At 36.1% G+C, this 25,704-nt stretch overlaps 1 long non-coding RNA gene across 2 annotated transcripts; it reads right to left on the reverse strand.

Moving 5' to 3' along the window:
- Positions 1–4,409: 4,409 nt before the first annotated feature.
- Positions 4,410–23,121, reverse strand: LOC116653624 (uncharacterized). Of its 2 annotated transcripts, none has more exons than XR_004307815.2 (4): positions 22,794–23,121; positions 13,446–13,577; positions 12,871–12,917; positions 4,410–10,431 (listed from the first exon to the last, which is right to left on the reverse strand). It is a non-coding gene; the product is annotated as an uncharacterized LOC116653624 (long non-coding RNA). The 2 variants fall into 2 exon arrangements; XR_014943806.1 differs by having other exon boundaries at positions 13,433–13,577; positions 22,794–23,116.
- Positions 23,122–25,704: the final 2,583 nt, after the last annotated feature.

Below are 25,704 nucleotides of genomic sequence, written 5' to 3' on the forward strand. Positions count from 1 at the left end.
GTAAAGTGATATGCACTGTCTTTTGAGACAGGAAAGGAGTGATCCTTCTAGATTTCTGGGAACCTGGACAAACCATGAACTCTGACGACTACAATGTACTGACATCAAGCTATGGCTTTTGATTAAGTTCTTTCCTTACAATATTTCATTTTGTTTCAGTTCTGTAATCGTAAAATGCAGAAAAAACAAACAAACAAACAAAAAGGAAATTTCCATGTAAATTATTTCAAGATTAAGCTTCTGATTAAAAGCAAACTAGCAAACAGGATAAGCAAAGCATTACAAACAACAAAAGCCTTATTGTTAAATCTTCTTTTTATTTCATGAGTTCAGGTTTTCATCCTTGAAAACCACAGTTGTAGTCTTCTCAATATAACTATCTGTTCTTATATTATACCTGTCTAAAAGTTTTCTGACCACTCATAAAACCAGATCTCAATAGCTACTACGTATGTGCAGTGTGGTAGGAGGCAGCCTCACTGTGAAAAAGCATCAGACTTCATATCCTGCAAGTCTTATAGTTGTTGTCTGTATTTTTGCCCAATGACCTAAACCAGTATGTGAAACTAAAGTGTGGCATGACACAGGATTGTAAAATGGAGAACACTGTACATATTACATACCTTTATTTTCATAGTATCAGAAGATGCATATTAGTGCCCAATCTTTGGTTTCATCTGGCAGTGGTGCATATTTCCACAGAGTACATACACACTAACTAGTGGGTGATAAAAGCACAATAGGTGTGCAGGAATAAGAAATTCTTCCTCTATACACTGAGAGGACGTACCTCTCTTATCAACCTTTCTCTGAAAATGCTAGGTGGCTAAGAAGAGAGGAAAAATACTATTTGGCAAATCAGTTTAAATTCTGCTTGATAAAGCTGTGTAAAAACATGCTACTAATTTCAGAGTGTGTTCAATCATACAGTTTCAACTTGCTAACAGAAACTTGGGAAAGACATGTTTCTCATGTAAAAATTTATGAAAGGGAAAAAGATTTGCTGAGCCATCAGTGACACTTCCAGTTCAGTATGGCAGGGGGTAGGAAGGATGAAAAGCAAAGTTGCATTCATCTATAATTATTTTGTCTTTGCCTTAATTCTATTGCTTACAAAGAATTCTGTCAGAAAACATAAATGAAATGCTGCATAGTGATAATTTCATCTGAGACACAAGCGGTCTCAGATGCATCATGAATTGTCAGAAGATGTCAGAATTAGCATTTTTTGTACATAAACCCCTTTGCTGAGAAATGAAAGAGTTGAAAGACTAAATCGCTGAAAATGCATTATCGGTATCCTCATTGCTGAAGTATTCAGCACTTCTCTTTCACTGAAAAGAGCCACAGAATCCTTCCTGTGTCATGGTTTTTATTTGCTTATACTTTCAGGGCTTAAACTACATTGACTCTATAAAGTTACTTTGAGAATCTCTCCCACAGTCTCCTAGTCATTTGGGAAGCATAGAGATCCAAAAAAAGCTGATTAATTTGACTGTGACTAACTTTCCAGAAATTCACAATAATTTTGTGTTCTTTAACAAATCATGTCTGTTCCTGAAAAACTAAATTGTTTTTGTTTAAATAGAAATATGTTTGCATGGTTGTTTTCTTATGGCAAGTATAGACAACAAAATCACTAATGAGTGAATGGGATCAAGTGTACCCCAAGGAAGTTTGCTGTGACACTAAGCTGAATAGTACAGTTAACAGAATCGAAGGAAGGGACATCACCCAGAGGAACATGGGCAGGCTTAAAAAGTGGGCCCATGAGAACCTAATGAGGCTTAACAAGGCCAAGTGCATGGTGTTGCAGTTGGGTCAGGGCAATACTGGATATTTAGACAGACTGGGTGAAGAACTTCTGGACAGCATTCTTGCAGAGGATGCGGAGAAACTTGTGAATAAAAGCTAGACATGAGACAGCAGCATGTACTTGCAGCCTGGATGGTGAACTGAATCTTGAGCTACATTGGCAGAGGGGTGGCCAGCAAAAAGGGGGAGAAGGTTGTTCGCCTCTATTCTGCCCTGTTCCTGTCCAAGAAAAGAGACTCATATGTAGTTAGCAAGCATACATCAGCTCTGTGCATCAGAATTTGGTCTCTTCCATGTCTCTATGAGGAAACTCATGCTTACCCAGATGAGAACAAAGAATTGAATCACTGAAAAGGGAACTGTCATGCTGAAGAAAAAAGAGAAATGTTGTATAAGAAGACAGGGTATTATTCAGGCTCTTGTCTTGTGCACTTTCTTTAAAATACATACTTCCACTCAAATTTAAATACTGTATAAATCATATACATTACATAAATTAAAAGTACAGTTTGCCTTTTGAGCCAGAGTTTTTTTTTTTTCATCTTTCTGGTATCATGTACTTCTGCACTTACAGTATGGTTTTTGTATTTTCTATGTTGCTTCTTCTGTGTGACAAAACTATATGGCCACGTCACGCATGGCCACATAACTAAAAAGTGCTCTATTATCTTTCTATTACACATATTACTTTTCCTAAGCAGCTGTGATGTTATAACTGATCAGGGATATTTAATTACTACAAAAGTATAATAAACTGTTTGAAATCACTGAACTCTATTTGCAATGATTATGCTCATTCTTTACTTACTAAAAGGGCTTAGCGATGTAGAAAGTACAGATATAAGAGGGCTGAATAAAATCTTGTTCTAAAGAGACTTCCCAAGAGTAGTTTAAAACAGGGGAATTCATGGTAGAGGAGACGTTTTGAGAGATGCCAGTGGAGAATAATTTTAAATTTTCATTTTCCTCTTGAGTACAACAGCAATACCAAGAAAATAGGAAGGGAAGAACTAATCATTGGGCTTGTTCTGTCAGGGTCCACATTACAACAGTTGTAATTCAAATCCAAACTTTACTCTGTGGAGGACACTGCTTATATTTTAGTACCTTTTACATGCTACCCAGAGTGCATCACATTGCATAACATCTACTTTATTTAAAGGAATCATCCAAGTAGTTTTTGTGAAATGTGAGATATCTTCCGTAGTTATGCACTACTAGCCATTCTACTGAAAGATCAGCAAACACCCTTTAGGTATCTGTATTAGTAACACTTTACAGAGGAACCCTACTCTCTTAGATAACATTTTATTCATGTATTAGCTCAAGCTTACATTTTTAATACTTATGGAGTTCATAATGCCATATGGTGCTTACTATAAGGCATGATACAAGCATTTTATTAGAAAGTATACATATGCGAATATAAAAATAATGTATGTTATTTCCTTTTCATACATTCAAATTGCCCTACTGGGTAGACAGCATTGATTACAATCATTGTTTCCTCCTTTATCCTGCTTTATTTTATTTCTTTGCTCTTCAATCATTTTGAGGTATCAAGCACTTCATTATTTGCCTCAAAATAACATTCTGATTGATAACAGGCTTATAATACCCCTATACAATGCTGTTCTTATGTATTTTAGCATTTCTCAAAATACAGAATGGAAATAGATTGTGCTCTTCTTCAGAGTAAAAACTTCCTTCCTCAACATTGTAAGTTTTCATACATTCTTGAAGATAATCTAGAACAGGCATCTTGGTTTTTAACAGTTTGCAGACATACCAAAAGGTAATTGCATAATATAATTATCTATGTTGCTATCTCAGGAGATATCTCAAGAAAATCTTTCTGTTGGACTTTTAGGGTGAAGAGAAAAAAATCACGGTTTATTTCTGGCTACTTGCATCTGGTTTATGGAACCTAGAGAAAGGAGAAGCATTGACAAGAAGGACATGATTTATTTCAGGAGAGAGAAGGGTCTTATGCTTTCTTAAGCTTTCTCTTTCACATTTTCATTTATTCTGCATCAAGAATGTATCCATGATTTTGCACCTATGCAGTAATATGCTGCAGGGGAAGAGGCAAAAGAGAAAAAGATAGAATCAGAGTGGACAATAAAAGAGAACACCATCCCTGAAAAGAAAATACTGGGGGAATGGTTTTTTTTTGGTTTGTTTTTTTTGTTTGTTTGTTTTTTGAATACATGTACATATCAATCAAACTTCAGAGAAAAGGAATTGGGAATATTGCCCGTTACAGAAAAAAAAAGTCGCATCTGCTTCTGGCTCCTGTTCCTCTCTGCTCCTCTCATTTTTCCGTAAACTGGAAAACACTCTAATTTGATTCCCTGTAACTATTCCATTATTGATCATTCTTTCTTATTTTCCCCCAAAATAATATGTAAAATATGTTTTTCTCATATTTTTCTGAGCTTCCCTGCTTCTTTTTTCTTTTTTTCTTCCTCCTTCCCCTCTCTCCGCGCCGTAGAAGTGTGCTTACTGAAACTGTGAGTCTGTGGATGAAATATGACGGTAAATCCTTCACTACTGGCTTTTAGATGGATAAGAATTCTGCACATAAACTCTCATCTTATAGAGTGATATTTTATTTTCAACAGGAATTAGATAATTACACAATTTTCCAAGCTCTTATTTTGTTGACATGTGTAGTGAGATTTAGGAGTAGAAAAATAGAATGCTGAATTCCCAGATAAAAAGATAATCTAGAGATAATTTTGACATTTCCTTCCTCTTTATATATACTTTTTCTGAGGAGATATAAGCTAAATACAAAATAAACTAGCAACTGAATATTTTTTAAAGAATTGTTCCGGATGTGAAGCTTTACAGCCACATCATTAGGATTAACTAGTGATCTAAATGCTGTCTTGCATTTTAGCTATCTGCTACTTAATACTGGATGTTTCTCTGTGGAAACCATTTTCTTACTTCCCAAAATATGCAATTCAGAATATTCACATCTACAAGTGGCTATAAGAGAATAATGGAGGAGTCTGGAAATGTCCACTAGTGGGAAAATAAAAAAATAGAGGGTGTAGAACAGCAGGCAGCCAACAATTCATAACATTTTTGAATCCTCAAAATCTAGATCAAAGCTAGAAATCTTCTTGGCAATGTAAATGATGGATTGAAGAATTTGCTGTGTTATCACCAGTAGGAAAGTTAGAGCAACAGTATGCCGATGTAGACATCCAGACTATTATCAGACTGTTATGTGTTTTGGTGTCTTGTGGGACATACAAAAGGTGCACTGTGTTATAATTTTGATCTAGTCTGTTCCAGTTACTGAAATGTGTTGGTAGCGGTTGTTTGCCCATCCATTCATATCTAACTAACATAAGCAGCAGGTAATCTGAGGTGGAGTTTTTGATGATCTGAGAAAATGCATTATTTCTCTACAGGAGAAAATAAGGCACTGCATCGACTAGGAATAAAAAGAAGTCTACATTCATTAGTGTTTTCAGAGTCAAATCTCCTTTCTCATTTCCCTTTCTTAATGAAGTTTGCTTTATTTATATACTTTTACAGCCTTGTCTATAATCCTGTACTAGTTTCTTATGCTTTCTTTTCCATGATCAATTAGAGTCATTGCTCTATTTAAGCCTGTTTGCACACAGATAATAATGAAGTATTAGGTTACTTGGTCCTAGTTAATTGCCACTGGTTCCACTGCAACATCTTCCTACAAAGTCTTGCGGAGTGTTAGCAATTGCTCCTCTCTTCCTCTATATTTAAAGAAAAATAGAGAATATCTATTGTTTTGGTTTATGATGTTTAAGCAACAATAAATTGTATCGTCTATTAACAGGTGCTACAGAGCTGCATTTGGGGCCATCTTTATCTTTGTCGTTTCTATTATCCTTCCACACACTCAAAAGTATAGTTAAAATAAAAAAATAACCTGCCACATGAAGAAGTTGTTGACTTGTACAGTGCTGTGTACATTCAGGTGTATAGAAATGCAATTCTGCTATACCTTTGGTCTGAAAATTTGACCTATACATTAAAGATGAAAAAATGCATTTACTTCAAAGGCAACAAGCACCATGGATTTGTAAATTTTATTGGATAATGTCATTATCTCATTTCAGATCAATTGGATATCAGCAAGTGTAAATGAAGTGGCTAAATCACTCAAATGTTGTAAGCATTGTACTTAGACTACTTGCTGTCTTCATTTTGGATATTTCATTAGCATCATTATCATCAATAATAACAACTGCAGTAGTAATAATATAGCTGGGAATTATTCACTAATGTTGTCTGTGTCACTAATTGTGAGAAAGTAAATCAAATCTTACTTTTAGCATATCTGAAACTGTGAATACACTTCATATCCGTGAACAATAGTTCCACTGGAGAATACGCTTTACATAAATACGAGAGGAAAATTGGTCTTTGGCATGAAAACAGTCCTAACCTACATGTATTAGAAAAAAGATGAGTCAGTAACAACAAAATGTTCTGGATTATGTGTTACTTATTATTTTTATTCCATTCAAAAAACTGAGAAAACATGAGGTGCTATACTGTCACAGGTGCTTAAAAACAAAGCAAAACAAAACAAAACAAGAAAACAGAGAGAGATCAAGAGAAAGAGAGATTATTCTGCACAGAAGATGGGAAATGGGAAATGTAGGTTATTAAAAACAGTCTCTGTAAACTGCAGGTAGGTTTACAATGTGATTATTTGGTGTAAATTTGACAGCTATTTACTATGTGATTGTTTGCTGTGTGTTTGCCAATGACTAAGAATTAATTGCCAGCAGATCTGGTATTATTAAATAGATGCACTTTAAAATTGTATTACTTTAATTCCTCATGCTTTTTGCCAAAAATAAAAGTTTTCAAAACATAAATCATTGCTGTATAACTACTATGAACATTTTCTGAATATCTCAGGGATGATTGCAAATACTGCAGTGGATGCTATATTAGAAGGTTGTGGTTTTCTATTAATGTTCTCATTAATTAACTCTATGTTAGAATGTTAGTAAGATACTTGTTCACAATTTACCAAGTCATTTTATGTGTTTATGTTCACAAAGCTCTAGATGTGATCCAAAGGACAGAAAAATACTTCTTCAGTTTTCCTTTTATATACACTGGAAAGCATGAGACTTATATGTGCATAACAGGCTTGAGACTGTTAATGAGTTGTCAGCCCAAGCATTAGTCTGCCTTCAAACAGTGAAGTGACACAAGATGTTAGGAAACCTATTCAAATGTCTGGTGGAAATGTGCCTACAAAGAAGCTCATCATGAACAGACTGAAGCACAAAAGGCCAGTTTACAAAGTAATCACAGATCTTACATTCATTAACTGTGAAAGAGGGACTCTAGGCTGGTATTTTGACAAAGGTCTAACCTGAAGAAAGGTGTGCAGATCTTAAGGCATTGTACTGGTTTTGGCTAAGATAGAGTTTACTTTCTTCACATCAGTTCATATGATTCTATGTGTTGGATTTGTGACCGAAACTGTTGATAACAAATCAACATTTTAGCTATCACTAAACAGTGCTCAAACAACCTTTAGGCCTTCTCTTTCTCACTCTTCACTGCCAGATAGTAGGTTGAGGATCCATGAGCAACTAGAAGGGGATACAGTCAGGACAGTTGACAACAAAGGGGTTGTTCTGTGCCAAATATTAATATGATGTTGTAATCAGCAATAAACGCCATGGGAAAGAGGTAGGAAAGAAGAGGAACATTCAGTTATGGTATTTGTCTTTCCATATACCCAGTACATGCAATGAAGCTCTGCTTTCATGGAAATGGCTAAATATCTGCCTGTTGAGGCATGGTTTTGAATATTATTTTGCTTCACTTATTGAAGTCTATATTTATCTCAGCCCTTCAGTTTTCTCTCTTATTGCCCTTTTGATTCTCTTCCCTGTCCCACCTGGGAAGAGACTGGGTGGCTGCATGAGACTTAACTGTCTTTTAACCCACAAAAATCAGTCTTGGTAGACCCTTCACTACCTCTCTGTTAGCTTTCTTTGAAAGCCAACTCCATCAGTTTACCTTGTTGTGAATATGGCAGTAGGTATCCTAGAGAGAAACGGGTAGAGTCAGAGATACCATGTTGTAAGGGAGATCTTCAGGGCATTCAAAATTGCATGCGAATGAGGATTTGATGTGGAATGTAGAGTTGTGGTATAAATATTGGATGTTATCCATCTAAATTACATTTCTTACTTCATTCAATTGCAAGCCACCTCCAGTTTCCATCTGGATAAAAATATTCTCAGTGTTGTTATTGTTTCACCACTTAAATTAAATTCCCTGTTTGAAACTTTTTTTCCCTATTGATTTTTTTTTTTTCCTGTTATGACAAATCAATGACAGCAACATTACACTTTCTTCTGCTAGAAAAAAAGTTTTGTTTTTTTTTTGTTTGTTTGTTTTCTGTTTTGTTGTTTTGTTGTTTTTTTCAGGAGGCTCTTTATGCTTCAGATTAGGGCTCTTTCTGTTATAAATGATCCCTTCCTGCAAGCTGCAGCATGCAGTTTGTATTCATGGGACAAAGCACTTTCTTCTTTCAGCAAAATCTAATTTTGTTTTCACCTCACTCCCCAGATGGATGGTTATCCCAAGGGTAAATCCTTCCTGGTCAAGATACTTAGACACAAACAGTTTTAAGTTAGTTCAGTCCCTGCACTGAATCTATGGGATGCAAGTCAGATTGTGTGTAATGCTTGTCTGTCCTCATGCTGCCAAGCCCTGTCTCTCAGCTATGTATCCGCAGCTGGTTTCTGGATGGATCTCATGGCTCTGTGCTGTGCAACAAACCTGCAGGAACCATCAGAGGCTGTGCAGGAACATGATCTCTCATAGCCAAAGGTCACGCCTTTGAGGATAAATGGGAATAGATTTCTGGGCAGGAGAGTGTTAAAATAGAAGGCACATATATGTGCTTTCTAATAGACTTTGGTTTAAAGTGGAGGCATGTTTGGGTCTAAAAGCGCTTTAGGTGACAACCCACTCTGGAAATAATGTAATAGCTCTGGTGAAAGCACTGTTTCTAACTCAGTCTGGTCTTGGTCTACCTACAGATAAATGAAAAAAAGCAACAATATGGGCCACTAACTGAAGTGCCTTGCTCCACCTCATGCAATTGTACTTATTTCTTGTGTTACATAGGAAAAAATGCATTGGCAATTAAGATAGTGCTTACTTCATTTAGCTGTCATGTGTAAATGAATGTTGTGTGTTAAAATAGGCGTAACTATGAGAACATGAGTAACAGCAAAAAAAAAAAAAAAAAAAAAAAATCTTTTAATTTAGGTTATATGAATAATACTCATTTCCTAAATTAACAAATCTGAATTAGTTTTCCTTTGTCAAGATAAAACAGTCTGCAGACTGAGTCACAGAGAAAAATACTGGATTCAACAAGTTTGTTCATGAAATCAAATGCAGGGCTATTGCTAATGAATATTCTTTGCTTTAAAAATAGGATTCTTTGCTCCAGTTAAAAAAGGAAATGCAAATACATAAAGTATAAGTAAGTCATAAGACTTCTCTTTCATGCACTAACAAAGCTGTCACTTCAGTTTTGTTTTCACCTTGGATAAGACTTGGCTTTTTCACAGTTTACTTTCAAACTTCTCTAGCAAGCACTGTTTGTTGGGTGATGGTCTGAAGAAGACCTGAACTGAGAGCCCTCGCTGAGGGGTGAATTAGGAGTTAAAGCACAGTCTCAGTTCAACTTAGCTATACAGACAGCATTAAATGTATTTTGATCAAAATCCTTCCTATCATGTTTACATTACTGAAAGAGTTTATGCCAAATAGATTCTCCTGAAATATGCAACTTCGAAGTTGCAAACAAAAAGTCTCAATTAGGATTAAAATAAGTGAAAGGACTTTTAAAATCAGATGTAAACTGCATACAGACAAACCTGTGAGATCCAGAACTTGTGAATTGTACATAGACACAATCTTTAGCATTCTGAACTTGTGATAAAATGGCATACTCTTAAAAGATACTGATATTCAATCATTTTCTCTGTCAAGGAGCTGCTTCTGGAATTCTGTGAGCTGCATTCCTATCACAGGAGAACCTATCAGGAGAAAAGCTAAGGATGTGTAACTTTGGAATTTATAGTTGTCAGGAAAATTGAGTAGGGCCCTGTAAAAGGAGGGCCCTACATACACAGGTACAGAAATAGTCTGCTCAGTAAATTGAGGTGGTTATCCTAGTAAATACACTGGAAAAGAAGTATAGCAAAGCTGCCAGTATCCATTCAGTTCAGTCAAGCAATGCTAAGGAATGTCCTTGCAATATTTCCTGTCTGCATATGTTTGAACTATCTATAATCGATCTCTTCAAGCTATTCCATGCTGCTACAAATAAGACTGATACACAGAAATTCATCCATTTCATCCTTCATGTGCATTAAGTTTCCCGGTTCCAAGGAAGGTCCATCCTGTCCTGTCTGCTCTTGGACAGAACTCATGGCACAGACTGGCTGCTTGTGACCTTCTTAGGGAACTGGAACAGGAGGCAGTAACTGTCCCACTGTATCCTGAGCCTCTGTGGCTTCTGAGCTTCTGTGGTTCCACTTCATGCTGCTTCAGTATGTTCTTCCTCAGAAGAAAACACAACTCATGAGGAATCGGGCATTTCAAGGTGGGAGATGGGAGACAGAAGCAAATGCAATTATGAACTACTGTTAACAGCCAACACAAAGTTACTTAGCATTTAACTGCCACCCCTTGCCTATTCTTATAAAAGAACTGCATCAACCAATCTTTACATCCCTTCTCCTTTCTCATTCTCCCACTTGTCTTCCGACTAGCTCAGCTAGTAGAAGGAACACAAGAGACACTTGCAGAGGTATCCCTGCTGCCTGTAGGGCTCAAGACATTAATCTGTCTGCTTCTCCTGATCAAAGCTGCTGAAGCAGTCAAATGGATGACTTGTGTTTGAAGTCCCTCTATCATGTAACTTCTGGGTAAGCCTCAGCAGAAAACCCCAGATTCCTGTTAGGTAGTGTGCTCACCACAGCCAAGTGACCCTTCACAAGCCATCTTCCCCCTGTTAAGAATTTGTTCATCATCCAGTATTTGATGTGGATACCTCATCTTTACATCACTCTATTTATGATGTTTGTTGACATTCTTAGGAACATATGCATTATTTTTGAGTTTCAGTGAAGATCAGGCATGCATTTTGGAAAAGAATCTCCTAATTAATTGTCTCCACATACTCTGCTCTGGTTTACAACATGGAGCCATCTTAGAGAACATAAATCCAGTTCCTCTTGGGTAAAATTAAATTGGATCATGCATTCAGGTGAAAATTTAATGCACTCCTGCTGCTATGGCCATTAAGTCCTGTGTGCTTCTTTCTGCATCTCATCCGAAACACCTCCTCAGAAAAACTCACCTAGACTTTGTTTTCAGCTCTACAAATCTGTTCCTATTGGTCTGTATTATTTGCTAACAGGCATAGCCTTTACAATAATAAATTAAATGTTAGACAACAGAGAAAGAGAGAAGCAATGCACTTAAACAAAAAGAATAGTAATGACTGCTTGAAAAAGATGTACTGGAAGGATTAGATTCAGAAATATTTAAGTGTGTTTACATACCACCTGTTTCAGTAATATACAAATTGCTAATTGTTACTGTGATCCTGGGCTGAAGCATTCATAACTTTACTGCTACTGTATAAGGTGATTCTCCAAATCATCATACCAGCACAAGAGTAGTATTTAATTGTGTTACTCCACAATGGTGAATTCATTGGTGCCCTCTGGACCAGCTCAGTGGTGGCTCCTTGGTGTTCTGTTTTAAGCTGTTTACGTAAGATTTCTTATGCCCTCCTAGAGATTGGTATAAATCACTGGCTGCGTAGGAATTAGCAAAAATTTAAACTGTCAGAGACTGCTAAAAACTACCCATCTGTTTGCAGTTAATTATTATGGGTCCCTTAATGGAAAAACACACACACACACACACACATAGACAAAGAAACAAAAAAGTGTACAGCACAAACAGCCAACAGTTTTGATCTATTTTGTCCTGCTGCTCTGATGGCTTTCTTACAAGACCCTCTATTGGAAGTTTCTCATGTGCACCTTAGCTATACATGGCAGAGATGTACCTGAATAGCCTGTCATTCGTAAGAGTGTAGGCCAGTAAGAACAGGCAGGTCTTTACACATTCACTTTCACCTAATGCCTCTCCTAAAAGAAAAGGTCTACTTTGTGTAAAAAACGGTCAGCTCCATACAGCCCTACAAACAGCATAGGTTTTCTGGTAAAATGGGGAAGACAGAATTGGCACTCATGTTTTACAGAAGCCCAATATTATGTTTGGAATTGTCACTTTGAAAAGAGCAACTACATATTAGTGACCTCCTAAGGATGATAATGAGTTGCCTTAATTGAGAATGATTACTACAAACTCCATATAACCTTATGTGAAGAATTTTTGTAAAGCAACTCTTGAAACAAAGTGCATAATGGACAAACTCCTTTGTTCCTCAGTAGAGAAAGAGAAGGAGCAAATGTCACATAAGAAAACATTATTGCGGCTTGGCTTTTGTGGCTTTCTCGCATTTTGTCAAGAATTACTCAGAGAAAATAGGGGGTAAAAAAAGCCCATCCTACAACAATACCTGCTTTATCTGGATAAAGTCAAATTTGTTTTCTCTGAATTCCCATATCTTGTACTCTAATTCAAATCACTGATTAACAATGCTCCAGCTCTCTGTTTGTTTGTTGCTATTTGACAGACACTGGCTTTCATACTTTGCTCCTTAATTACTTGTAATTCCATTGCCTGATTGGTTTTCAAGTCTCTCTCAGCACAACTCCCACAAAAGACCCACTTTCAGAACATCTTGTAAAGTATTATTTATTTATTAGTTACCAGACAATTTGGCCCTTACCAATGCTTTTATCTTGTGTTGGAAATACAGATAGACACAGAAACACAGAGACTATTTCCTGCTATTCACTATGTGAATATATCTAAAGAAGATTTATTATACTAGTTGGCACTAAGTTCACCAACCTTGGCCTTTTTTGAAGAATCCAATAATATGAATGTTACCCTTCTTCCTGAGAAACAGAAATAAGAGAAATAAGCAATTGCAATAACAGTTTGATTCATTCTGCAATCTCTGCCGTGCTTAAGGGTAGACTATATGAAAAGTAGGTCCCATCCATGAAAATCTGAATATGACTGACCAGTAGGTCTTTATGGCCCAGGCACTATGCGGACTATCAGTCTCTGTTGTGTGTTGCTAATATGTTTGCTATAAAAGGAGATGCATGGGTGTATTAGGAGGTATTTGTTATTTTTGCAGAAGTCAGCCCTTGCCAAAATAAATAGCTGTTCTCCTCTTTTCCTTCCCAGTCACAGGAGCAGGAAGAAAAATTACTTTCCATTATGGATGTTCTTTGGAATTTCTGACTGAACTGCACCTGTTCTTGCTCTCCTACAGTAGGAGAATAATCTTGCCCTGGTCCTTCCTTTCTCCTCCTTCTTTTGCCACATAAAGAAAACAGTGTAGCTCACATCTTACTGGTAGTCAAAGTAAATCAGTAGAAGATGAGGATAGTATATTACAGACCAGAGTTCTGTACCATGGCAGATCTGGGAAGAAAAGTCCTGTGGCAGGGAGCACCTCTTCTGTATACTTTGCCGTAAGGAATACAATTGTTTCTTCACACCTCTTTTTGTTATCTCCAACAACCCCGAAACTTGCTTCATTTTTTCTGAGGAAAGAGATGCAGACATAAAAAATGTGGTTGTAGTCACAGAGGGTCAGTAAATTGATTGGGATTGTAAGAAAAGAGTGAAAAAAAACCACAACATTTTCTATGGCATATCTTTAAAACTTGGACAAAGAAACTTAAGGATAACAGGAGACAGAGTACGACTAACACAAGACTAAAACTAACATAATCTGAGAAAGTTTTGTCAATCAAAGAGGAAACAATTGCAGCATACTTGGAATTTGATGCATTCTCATTAAATCTCTCTAATGGATGAATAAGGTGATTGATTCAATTGGGACTAGAGCATAAATAAGGTCATTAAGGTCATTAAGTATCATATTGCATATCTCTAAGTGAATCATTCAGACCCACATGCGTAAAGAAATAATTCCCCTCAAGCATTCTCACTCTTTTCTTTATAAATGCTCTCTGCAAAAAAAATTGCAGAGAATGGAAGAATGTCTTATTGAATTTTATTGAAACAAGCAAAATAAATAAATAAATAAATAATGCAAGCAATTCTTATGATTAAAAAATAATATTTATAAATAATAGTATGATAATAATAACATGATGGCAATAATTAATAGGAATTGTGAGTTCCTTGTCACAATAAATTAGGACGGGGTTGATTAATCTCACTCTTAGCACAACCTTCCTGTGATTTTCTCAGAACAGTTTCATTGAACAATTTGGCTCCAAGTCAGGATATTCTATGATTGTATGAAATACACAAAGTAAAAACTGGGAAGTAACTATCCAGAAAGGAAAGCAGATAATGTAGTGCAGACTTGGAGGTAAGCAGCAGTTGAGTTTTGATACAAGAGAAGTTAGAACTTTTTGTTACCTTCAAACAGTGCTTGATTTCCCCTCATCAATAAGGTATCTAATAACTGTCACTAAGAGCCAGGAGCAGTCATGTCACTAGGCTAAAGGTGGACCAACCTAATCTCCCACTGATTGATCAAACAGCCAAATTCATCATTTTCTTGTCATGCTGCCGTCTAACAGCATGCCAAAGTGTATGAAAAAGCACAATTGGCTGCACTTTAAGAGTCCATCAGGACTATATTGTGGGGAAATGTCACCTATTTTTCTTGTGTTCTTCTCTTGTCAAGACTGTAGCAATTCTGTCTTTTAAGAGATGGAAGAATTATTGCAGGCTCAGTATCTAAGCTTAGCTTTCCACAGTGACTGTCAATGATGTTTCCCAGACCATCCTGATTTGCATCCACAGAGCTACCAGATGATGTCCTTTCACCAAGTGAGTGTTTAAAGGATTTAGCATTACAGATTCACTATATAGGTGAAAGGACAGAACTGCAAGTTCCAGTTTTGATGCTAGAATTCTACTTCTCTATGAATCTTATTCCTCTCAAGTCATTTCTTATTCTCATAAGGACAGGACAGGCGCACAACTGGTACTGGAATGTGGATCTGCTGTCAGACTGAAATGAAACTGGATATCCAGCATCCCCTCTCAAAGACCAGGATCAGCAACTGCAGTATAAAGCAGGCCTATAGGGTCTGTCAGGAAACACTGGGAAGTATATTGCTTTGGCTATTGCTAAACTAGTATGTGTACTCAAAGACAACATTGATCTGGAGACTATGATAAATATCTAAAAACTATCTTTTAGTTATATAACTCTATTTCAGATATAGCCTGTATCAAAGCATTTGAAATAGAGAGATGGGTGTCATTATGATCTTTGTCTGCTTCCCTGAAGGGTATTAGTAGGAACTGTGTTGGAAAGGAGGAGAAAATTTCTTACGCTTGTATTTCTACAACTGTATGTTCAAGGTTATGTAAGTAGAGTCTTTATGCCACTGAATTTATCTTCATCGATTTCCTTTAAGAAGGGATTTTACAGCTGATGAAAAGAACCTGCTGCAAAAAAAAAAAGCAAAAACATATAAAAGATCTTTCCAGCTTCAATGCATCTGTACAAAATGAAAGGGATGATTAATATCATAGAAGAAAGGGATAATGGTAAATTGGTAGGTAAGAACACTTACAAGAAAATCTTATTTGAACTTGATTTGCTACGGCCTTTTTGTGTAACGTTTATGCATCTGATCTTTAGAGATACCTCTTCATTGTGTGAAGTGGGGAAAGAAAAAAGAGAAGTCCTTCGAAATTAAAGTTGTAAGCAGGGGGAGTGTTGAAAACAAAACATGAATAAAATAACTACAGTACAAAAATGACTGAGACTGAAATATCTTGAAAACTGTGGTTTGGCAGGCAATTAATTAGAATTTTCTTGGGAGTAGTTATTTGCCATTATTAACATATCAGATTAGTTTGGATAAAACTCATTAATAAGGCATACATAAATTCATTATCATTTTCACAATTAGTCATTTCCTCACTGCTGTATCAATCCTCTCAGAATAATTCAAATATGTGTCTTAAAATCAGAGAAAGTCGTGTACATTTACAAGTATACAAAACTAGAAGAATGGTTTTGTATATCTGTACATTATCTCTTGTTAATTAACCCTTCCTGGTTTTACTCATGCTGGTTTGAGTAATAAGAGATTCCTTACCATTTCTACAGCTGAAAGTCTTTTGCCATGAATAAGTCTGGTACCACTTTTCTGTACCCAGCCCTTCTGTTAACCAGGATGTATCCCATGTGAGTTCCTTTATCCCTCATCTACACCTACAAGAAATGTTCTTATCTTTCATAACTGACTCTGCCTATCTCTCCAAATAACAGCATATGTAACTTTTAAAATCTTTTTTCTATTTTTCTCTTTATTTTATTTTTTTTCTTTTACCCAAAGACATCAGAAATCTGCAGTAAGACTGGGTCTGAATTCTTAGATCACAGTCCCTTCATAGCGCTTTAGAGGAAATGAAAATCTGACCCTCTGAGAGTACTCATGAGAAAAATAGCTATGCTGCATATCTTGTGGTGTTTATAGAATATGGAATGACATATAGAAAAAAGACGCATCTCTGTAGGTGAGTCTACATGTCTAAGTGCTCCAGTATAGCATCAAGGTGATTGCTGCAAAATGGCATAATTCCATCGAATGTTCACAGTTATCTAAGGTCAGCTGTCTTTACTAAATTGCTCAACCTCTATGGGCAACTTTTGTGATGGGGAAATTTGATAGTTTCATTCAGTTAAAGACTTAGATTACATTCACTTCAGTGGAAAGTAAATGGATATCAGGATTTCTTGAAAGGAAATTTTACCTGCTGCCATTTGTAAACCTTAGCAAAGAGGAGTCATCTGATGGTAGCTATATAGATATGAAGGAGGTTTCTGGGAGGAAGATGTGTTCCTTTACTGGGCTTAGTAAAAAATTTCTAGGTATACAATATCCTTTCCTATTTCTTTCAGACTGAACTGAATGAAGAGACATCACTCCATTGCTGCAAAAGTAAGAAGAAATTCAGTAAATTGTATCAAAGCTGACCTAGAAAGGAATTTGACGTGACTTTCATAATGAAAAGCAATTCAATCCTGAGAATGGATTTTCATAAGAGGCATCTGCTTCTGCAGATGGTGATGGCAGTATTCATAGTATATAGGGAAGGGCAACCAAGCTGAACTCAGTTTGCTTACCAGGACCAGTTGGAAAAGGTGATTAGAGGATGCTTGCCTCTTTGCAAATGAACTTTCTGCATTGCTAAAATCATCTTGTGGTGTACTTTCATCATGTTGACACATCAAGCCACTCAGAGTGAATGAGTATTCTGAAACTTCCTGTGTCAACATCACAGAATTCCTAGCCTTGTCTAATGGTTTCTGATTAACTTTTAAAGACATACGTAGAAATGCAATGGAAGCCTTAAGAGTGCTTACGATTTTTTTGGCTAGTGAATAAAATAGAATAATACTTCGGACATACTACTTCCTTCTGTGATAGTGCTAGTCAGTCACACATAAGGGAAAAGAGAAAAGAAAAATGAAAAAAGAAAAAAAAAAGAGGATATCCAGTCAGTTGATTAAAATAGGTTTTCATAAGTGCAATTTCAAGCTGTAACAGTGAGTAAGAAGGATAACTTTTTTCTTTTTTTTTTTTTGGGACTATTAACATAAATCACACTACTATTCATGACTGAGTTGGCTGTGCTGAGACCAGTAGCAAAAAATGTCATTTGTTCATCACAGTCACCATATAAAATTGGATAAATTCTGTGCATATTTAAATCTGTGGAAAGATTCTGCCCCTTGTTTTCAGCTGATGGCTTCAACAGGTCTATTCTTAAGGTCCATATAAGACACCACAGTATCTCAAATGTTCTGTGTTTTCATTAATTTCTGCTAGTACACCAATTGCCTGAGAGCGATGAAATACAGCAACAGAAGAATATGAATGGATAATTTGTTGTAGATTGAAGATATGAAATGTTAATTTCAGGACAGGAAAAATACTGTCCTTTATCGCTTTTGCCTGGGTGGCCTAGTGAGATAAGATTTATTCTAAATTCAGATTTTTCAAAACAGTTGGATTTACATAGAATGTCAGTGACTTAATGGGGGAGAAATGAGCTGATCCAGATAAAAAGCATGACACCACTAATCTGTTTACACACTGGAACAGGTGGCAAAACCACATTTAGTTTAACCTGCAAAACCTCCAACTAGATTCTTTCTCTGCTCCCTGAGTACTGCTTCTCTTTTCTGGCCTGTGCCTGAATTAACAGTGCCACAACTACACAAGGTCTGTCTTTAACTAGTCTGTCAGGGCCGCTCAGAGAAACTATAGTAACTCAGCCATGTGCCATTTCTCCTATTTCAACAGAAAGAAGTCATTACAACCTGTTACAACCTGTTAAATTTGAAGTGAACTTCTGTTTTTGACTACAGCATGTGGAAATTCTTAGAGGTCAGTGAGGCTTTGGCATAGGCTGCCCAGAGAAGCTGTGGTTGCCCCATCCCTAGAGGTGCTGAAAGCCAAGTTGGACGGGACCCTGGGCACTTGATCTGGTGAGTGGCAGCCCTGCCTACAGCAGGGGGTTTGGAGTTGGTTGGGTTTTAATGTCCCTTTCACATTATGCTTACTTAATATGAGTGCCTTAAGAGAAAAGCATCAGATTAAACCATTCAGATAAAGTAATTGTATCTTTTGCTATGGGTCTTTCAGTAATGCATTTTTGGACGCTACATACATGAAAGGATTTTGGAAAACAACATATAAGGAGTTAAAACCCGACCTACTTCAAGCACCATTATTACTAAAGGCTGTTTCGACCTCTTTGGTGACTGATGGCTGTATAAATCAATCTCTGACCATTACTTTGTATTTATCACAAGGGGAATTTAGCATCAAAGCACTAAGTGCCCCCATAAGTAACACCTCTGTAATGGCATTTCATCTTAATTATGCTTCATAAGTTATTAATATTCCAACCCACTTTCTTCTATTAAAAATAATCATCCAAATGGGAATGGTAACCCACCCAATGCTCATGGAAGTGGTTACTTATTTGCCCATAAATATATATTTTTTTTTATTTAATCCTTTTCTATAAATTGCAGGATGATGAGTTTTTCTTGACTAGATGTACCATCCAGTGTTAACATCATAAGTGCTATCAGCAAACTAAATAAATAAGATGCTACACTGATACATTTGAAGTCTAAAAGGAAAATGATGTTGAACTCAAACTATCTAATACCGCTTGCAATTAATCCCTTTACCATTCAACACTGGCAGTGAATGGTACTGAAGACTGTGTGTAGTATTGTCTAAGTGCTGTAGAAATAAGAAAGCAAGTACTTGAGTGTATGAGAACTCCTTAGGCCATCTGGAAGTGAATCTGCTGGGAGAAAAAATTTCCTGTGTATATGGACTTCATCTGGGAGCTCTGAGAAATAATTTGGGTCTCTAAAAACAAGAACTTTCTATGTTAGTCTTTTGATTTTAACTTCTCTGTTCCTGGGTTATAAAGAATTGCTCTAAATGATCTGTATACCTTGAAAACTTAAGCTTGTCTACTTTAAGTTTAGAGTAGCATTTTATCTGCTTAATATGCCTAAAATGAAATTGTTTCAGTTCTCCATACATTTGGACATGAGGAGGCTTCTCTTGCCCCTGTTCTCTGTGAAGGGATCTTCCAAATGTTCTTCCTGACAATCCAGACAATCAGCTTTGTTTCTGTCCCTCTAAAATTATTTTGCAATATGTTCACCTTAAGTGCCATAGCTTTGGATGCTTATTTCTTTAATGAGATGGCCTCACTACTAATTAGAGACATCAAAATATGTTTTCAGAATGTTATAGGTCATTAAAATGATTAATGTCAGAAAACAAACTGTACTGGTCCTAAACTAAATCTGATTGATTCATTTTGAAAGTAAATGAAAGAATGTTTTTTCCTCATGCATTACTGATATTCAAACAATACATTTTGGCAATTTAATCATAAGTAGTTTTTTTCCCCATCATCAATTATCTGAGCATATTTGTTCAAAGCTCTCCAACATAAGTATATTTCTGCCTTATTAATCATTAAATTGTGGTGAAAATTATGAATGATTAGAGTTGTACTTTCATAAATATTTGTAATATAAAAATCTAGGTCTATTCATTGCTAAGTTAAGTCAACAGGCTCTTCCACTGATTCAGCCAAGGTTGAAACATACACTTAATGGCCATTTCCTGAACATGTCTGTACACAGAGTTAATAACATGCAAGGTAAGAGAATCAGAAGGTTCAAGTGGTATCTTTCTGGTGCCTTAGTGTTCACAGGTAATTTACCAACAGTTTTCTGCTATCAGCTTCCATCTGAAAGATTCCTTTTCTGGAAATGTATCTTGTGCATGTGAAGTATTTCTCTGGGCCTCCATATATCTTGCTCTGTTACCTTGTCATCTAACTTTACAGCAAGATGGCTCTAGGTGTTGTAAAATCCAAGTGTGTTGTGGTTGACCGAAAATTCAGTTATTGCAAATCCTCAACCACTAATAATAATAATAATAATAATTGCAGAAAAATAGAATACTAATGCCGTGATCTATGGTGAGTCTGAAAACTTATTCCAAACAGCAGGAGAATCATCCAGTGTTTGAAGACTTTACCTTCTCACAATATTGAAAAAAATGACTTCTTTTAGATTTGCAAATATACATTTATTTTAGTATGTGGGAAACATAATCTCTCAAAACACCTAGTCTTGAATTAATACTGCAGAAACTGAAAGATAAAGAACAGACAATAAATCAGAGAGGATTCTGTGGGTACTGCAACTCAAAGAAGAAAGAGAACTGAGATAAGTTCAAGATATTAACACAAAATAGTATCAAAATATTAACACAAATTTAATAAACCAACTGCAAACAAATCTGACTATTAGAACCAGAACAAAATGTGATGGTAAAAGAAAGAGAATTGTAGAAATTATATTTTGAATTGATTTTAAAATGCATTTTAGCTTAAATGAAAGACTGAACAGAAACATGAAGCTACTTGAAATCCTTTCATAAGAGCTGACACACACTGGCTGTATGGCAGAATTTGGAGGAACTTATGTGGTCAAAAATTTAAGGATTTTGTAAAAGAGATAAAGGAAAAACAAGTTCAAAATGAGAGGAGAAAACAAGCAAGCAAACAAACAAAGAGAATATTGTGTAGAGGACTTGCAGAAGGTAGTTGAAGCTGCTGATACTAATTTTATACAAGAGTGTGGGGAGGATCTTGAAGAAAGTGAGGAAAGAAAAGTAATTTTTTTTCAGATGGAAGCTAACAATTAGATGGAACAGGCAGGTGTATCATTATGAGGACAATTGAATTCAGCACAGGAGTGATGCAACTATAAATAAAAAGGAAAAGAAAACTCAGTGCTAGATGTTGAAGATATGTTTAGAGGAATATAAATTCTCTTTGGGCTGCAGTAAAATTGGCATTACTAAAATTTAGCAAGAAGATTCATTTGAATTGCATGTGAAAAATCACCATTTAAAGTCAAGTCTTGTTACAGTTATTATTATTGTTGTCAACTTCATCACCATTATGTTTGTCACCATTATGTTTGCTTCTTAAAAAGCTACTAAAGCAGACAAATTTCTGTATACTTTTATATTCCAAGCAAATGAAAAGGAATAGGATGTGTCTAAGATAAGTAGCAATCTATCACTGTGCTAGTCATTTTGGCAAAATGAAATGTTAATTATTTCCTGTCCCTAAGAGTTTGCATCAGAAGCAGGCAGCAACAACAGAATAGGTATGTGCAAAGATCCAGCAGACAAATAGAGTGAACAGCATTACCACAGCATGGTATTTTCACTCATTTCTCTGAAAAAGAAGGAAATGAAATGGATGGAAAGGATAGAAAAGGACACAGGAGGCAGAGTAAATATGCTGAGGGAAACCTTAACATGATTAGACTCAGGAAAAGTAGAAAATGGTTCTGCTCAGCAATAGATATCTTCTTCAAATCTACTAATTTTCCAGATAGATTTTTCACTAAGAATTGAAACTGATAAGGAAGAAATTAGGAAAAGTAAAAAGCTCAGCTAAGGTGTCTGATATTTTAGTACCATTAGCACAGCACCTTTCAGCAAGTAAGCACGTTTGAGGTAACGATTCCTTAGCTACAAATTTCTGGCTACATAAAGAAGATGAAATATTTTGTTACCCTTTTGTAACTTAGACATACAGCATCAACTGGAAAAAAAAATAATTAAAAAAAAACAAAACACATTACATTCCATAAGAATTCTCTGAAAGAGTTCTGACTTTTTAAAAATTCATCTAAACTACATTTGAACTACAGATACATGTTAGAGGAATATAAACATGATGGCATTGGCTGAAAAAAAAAAATGGAATATTTAACATTATTTGATAAATAAACTGCAAGTTTCACATCTGACACAGGTTAGGAATGATCAGTGAAGTGTAACAGCCTAAAATACATGGAAAATTTGAGTGTTTTCTCAGGTTGTTCTTTATGATATCTGCAAGTCTGATAATCATCACAGCTATGCAATAAATAAATTGAACATTATGTTTCACATTTATGGACAATTCTCTCTTTTGTTTTTGTTTTTGTTTCTAATACTTACGTTTAAATTTGACCCCCAGAAAGCAAAGCAAAACAAAATAACACTCCCCCCACCCCAAAACAACAACAACAACACACTTTAAGTTGACCACAAGTAAGTAATAACAAGAAGAAAACAAGAACTCTTCAACGAAGGGCATCATTCTTGTGAATTAACATTTCCCATGCACTGTCTGATTCTTACCATCTGGGAGACACAGATGCACAAAACAAGTGCAACAGCCCAGAGCCTTAGTTCTGTAGAAATATAGTGACTGGGAATTGTGGCATCAGCAGAGCTTCTCAGGCCTCTAGGTATCCCAGGGCTTTCAGGAAGGGTCTTGGCTCTACAAGATCTTTAACAACTGATGAGCAATATATGCAGAGCTCTGTAGAAGCCTGCCTTAAGCACAGCAAAGATTACTTTGGATGAAGATTTCTTGGCAGTAGTGATTTGGCATTTTGTTGAGCAACTTTGTTCCAGTAGAAATTTAATGGTCAATTTTAATGCTAAGACAAAACTCTAAGATAAAAATGCAGCCTCTAAGCCAATGTTATTTTATTTTTCTTGAGCACAATTCTTCCTTTCAATTCTTTCAAATTATAAAGAATACTGCTAATGCAGCATTTGTGTTCTCAGCTCAGAACATGTTCCATAGCTCAAAAAATACCATTTAATGAAAGGAACACCTGATGTTATCAGTTACCATAGTAACAAGACATGTTGACAGAATACAAAAGGGAGAGTAGTGCTTGTGAGCAGGTCACATTAGCTGGGTGGAGTATTGGAACAGCACAATCTCTTCACCTTCATATATTCTGGATTTCCTTCTGGATTAATTCTGTGCAGGTGCGTTGTTAAAAATATTTACTGCTGAGAACTACATCACCACCAAGGCACCTTAGTACTTCCCAGTATGGGAAGGACATGGAGTTCTTAGAGTGGGCCCAGACGAGGGCCACTAAGATGATCAGAGGGCTAGAACACTTCTCATACGAGGAAATGTTGTGGGAACTGGGCTTTTTTTGCTTGGAGAAGAGAAGGCTTTGGGGAGACCTCACTGTGGCCTTCCAATAATTGAAGAGAGCTTATAAACAGGAGGGAGAACTAAGACAGGGGAGGTTTAATTTAGATGTTAGGAGGAAGCTTTTCACTCAGAGGGTGGTGGCACACTAGAACAGGTTACCCAGGAAGATTGTGGATGCCCCATCTCTGGAGGTATTCCAGGCCAGGCTGGATGTGGATCTGGGCAGCCTGGTCTAGTGGTTGGCAACCCTGCACATAGCAGGGGGTTTGAAATACTGTCTATGGTTCTATGATTCATTGTTAGAAAATGTTCCTTAAGACATATCTTGATCTTGCTGGCTTTTCTCTACTTGTCTTAAGCTAAGAATACTGCCATCCAGTACCTTCATCATTCTGGCATCTCTTAGCGCATCTCCCAGAACTTTCTTATCTTTAAAATAAAGAATAATACATTCTTTAGAAGTTCTCAGACTGATCTCAGTGCACACTATTGCTCTTCTCTGGAATGTTTCTGATTAGTTCAGTAAACATCTCCCCAGAATTGCAGTGCCTCAGACTGAATGTTTCTCTAGCAAGCATGAGTAGAACATTGTGATTGCTTTTCTGTGCCTGAACTCACGTTTCCTTTTCTCCATATTCCATTGCTTCTCAACAGCTAAAGAAGTTCATGCTCAATTTGTGATCACCAAAGGCAACAACCCTTTCCGCCAGCTAGTGCTTCCCAGTCCTCATTTCAGGCAGCCACACCACAATTCAGCACTTTGCCCTTGTCTCAACTGAAAAGCAACACATTTATTTATTTATTTATTTATTTATTTATTTATTTATTTATTTATTTCTGTTTGCTTTTTTACTTGTTTCCAGAAGATGTATTTTCATTTTAATTGTCTCTTATGAAACTGGATGTTGACTTTATCTCTCCAATTTGTCCTGGTTACAGAGATTTTAAAAGAGATATTCCCTTTTCATCAGCAGGAGAAAGTCCTAATAAATGTTGTTCAATACATTAATCGATTTGCTGACCACTGGTGACTTGTCACTGATGTTGCAAACCAGCTGGTCACAAGTTTATAACAATTTCATCTATACTATGTTTCTTTAATGTGCTTGTGAAGCATCTTGTGTGAAATAACATCAAAAGACCAACATGAATATATCCAGAATTTGTAGTTTTTACTGATATTCATAAAGATAAGAATAAAGAGGATTTTTCTTTTACACTAGTGTGTTGGCTATTGCTTATTACCTTCCAATCTCCCAGCTGCTTAAAATTAGATAGCTGGGTTATTTGTTCCAAGAATTTTTTCCAGGTAGGGAAAAATAGGCTGAAATGTCTTGTGCGATTTGTTCTTCCACTTTTGAAGACCAGTGCATTTTTCTTTGTTTTCTAGAAATCAAAATTGCTTCAAGCTCTCAAAAGTGTTTGCTTCAACTAATTCCCTATGTGCTCTAAAGTTAACTTTATCACATATACCTATGACCAAATGTTTCATGACTCTTAATATTTTTTGATCTTTTCCACTTACATCTCAAACTTTTTACATTTCTTGTTAATGTTAGGTTGCTAACTCTTTGAGTGTAGACTCCATTAAAGAATGCAAAGTGCTTCAGCTTTCCAAGCAACATTAGCTTCTCTTTCTCCATTTGACTGAGTAAAATAACAGGCCTTTCCTTGACTTCATTCTTACCATTTTTGCTAATCATTATATTGTTACTTTATATTTCCTTTTGTTAATATCAGCTAATTTGAAACCTATTAACAGGTAAATATTAGACTACAATAGATAAAAAGTGCAATAATTTTTCTTTTAAGAAGCACACAAGGGTACAAGAAGCTGCTGTTATTAATAAGCTAACTGCTCCTCTGGGACTCCTTGATCTCCTTTCTAAGATCTTGGTGCATGAACTGTTTTTTTCCTCAGAGGGAAACACTGTGTCTCTCTAATGCACAGCCTTGGGCTGCAATAGTCCAGCACTATCAGAGTTTGTCTTAGCAGGTCTAAGTGCTGTCTTGCACTTCTGTTCTTTCCAGAAACAGTAACATGTTGTTAATAAACTGACCAGACAGCCTTCTTAAAGACAAGTATTG

This window comes from Coturnix japonica, chromosome 1 (assembly GCF_054131305.1).
Source record: "Coturnix japonica strain WE chromosome 1, WE-NBRP24, whole genome shotgun sequence".
NCBI lineage: Eukaryota > Metazoa > Chordata > Aves > Galliformes > Phasianidae > Coturnix > Coturnix japonica.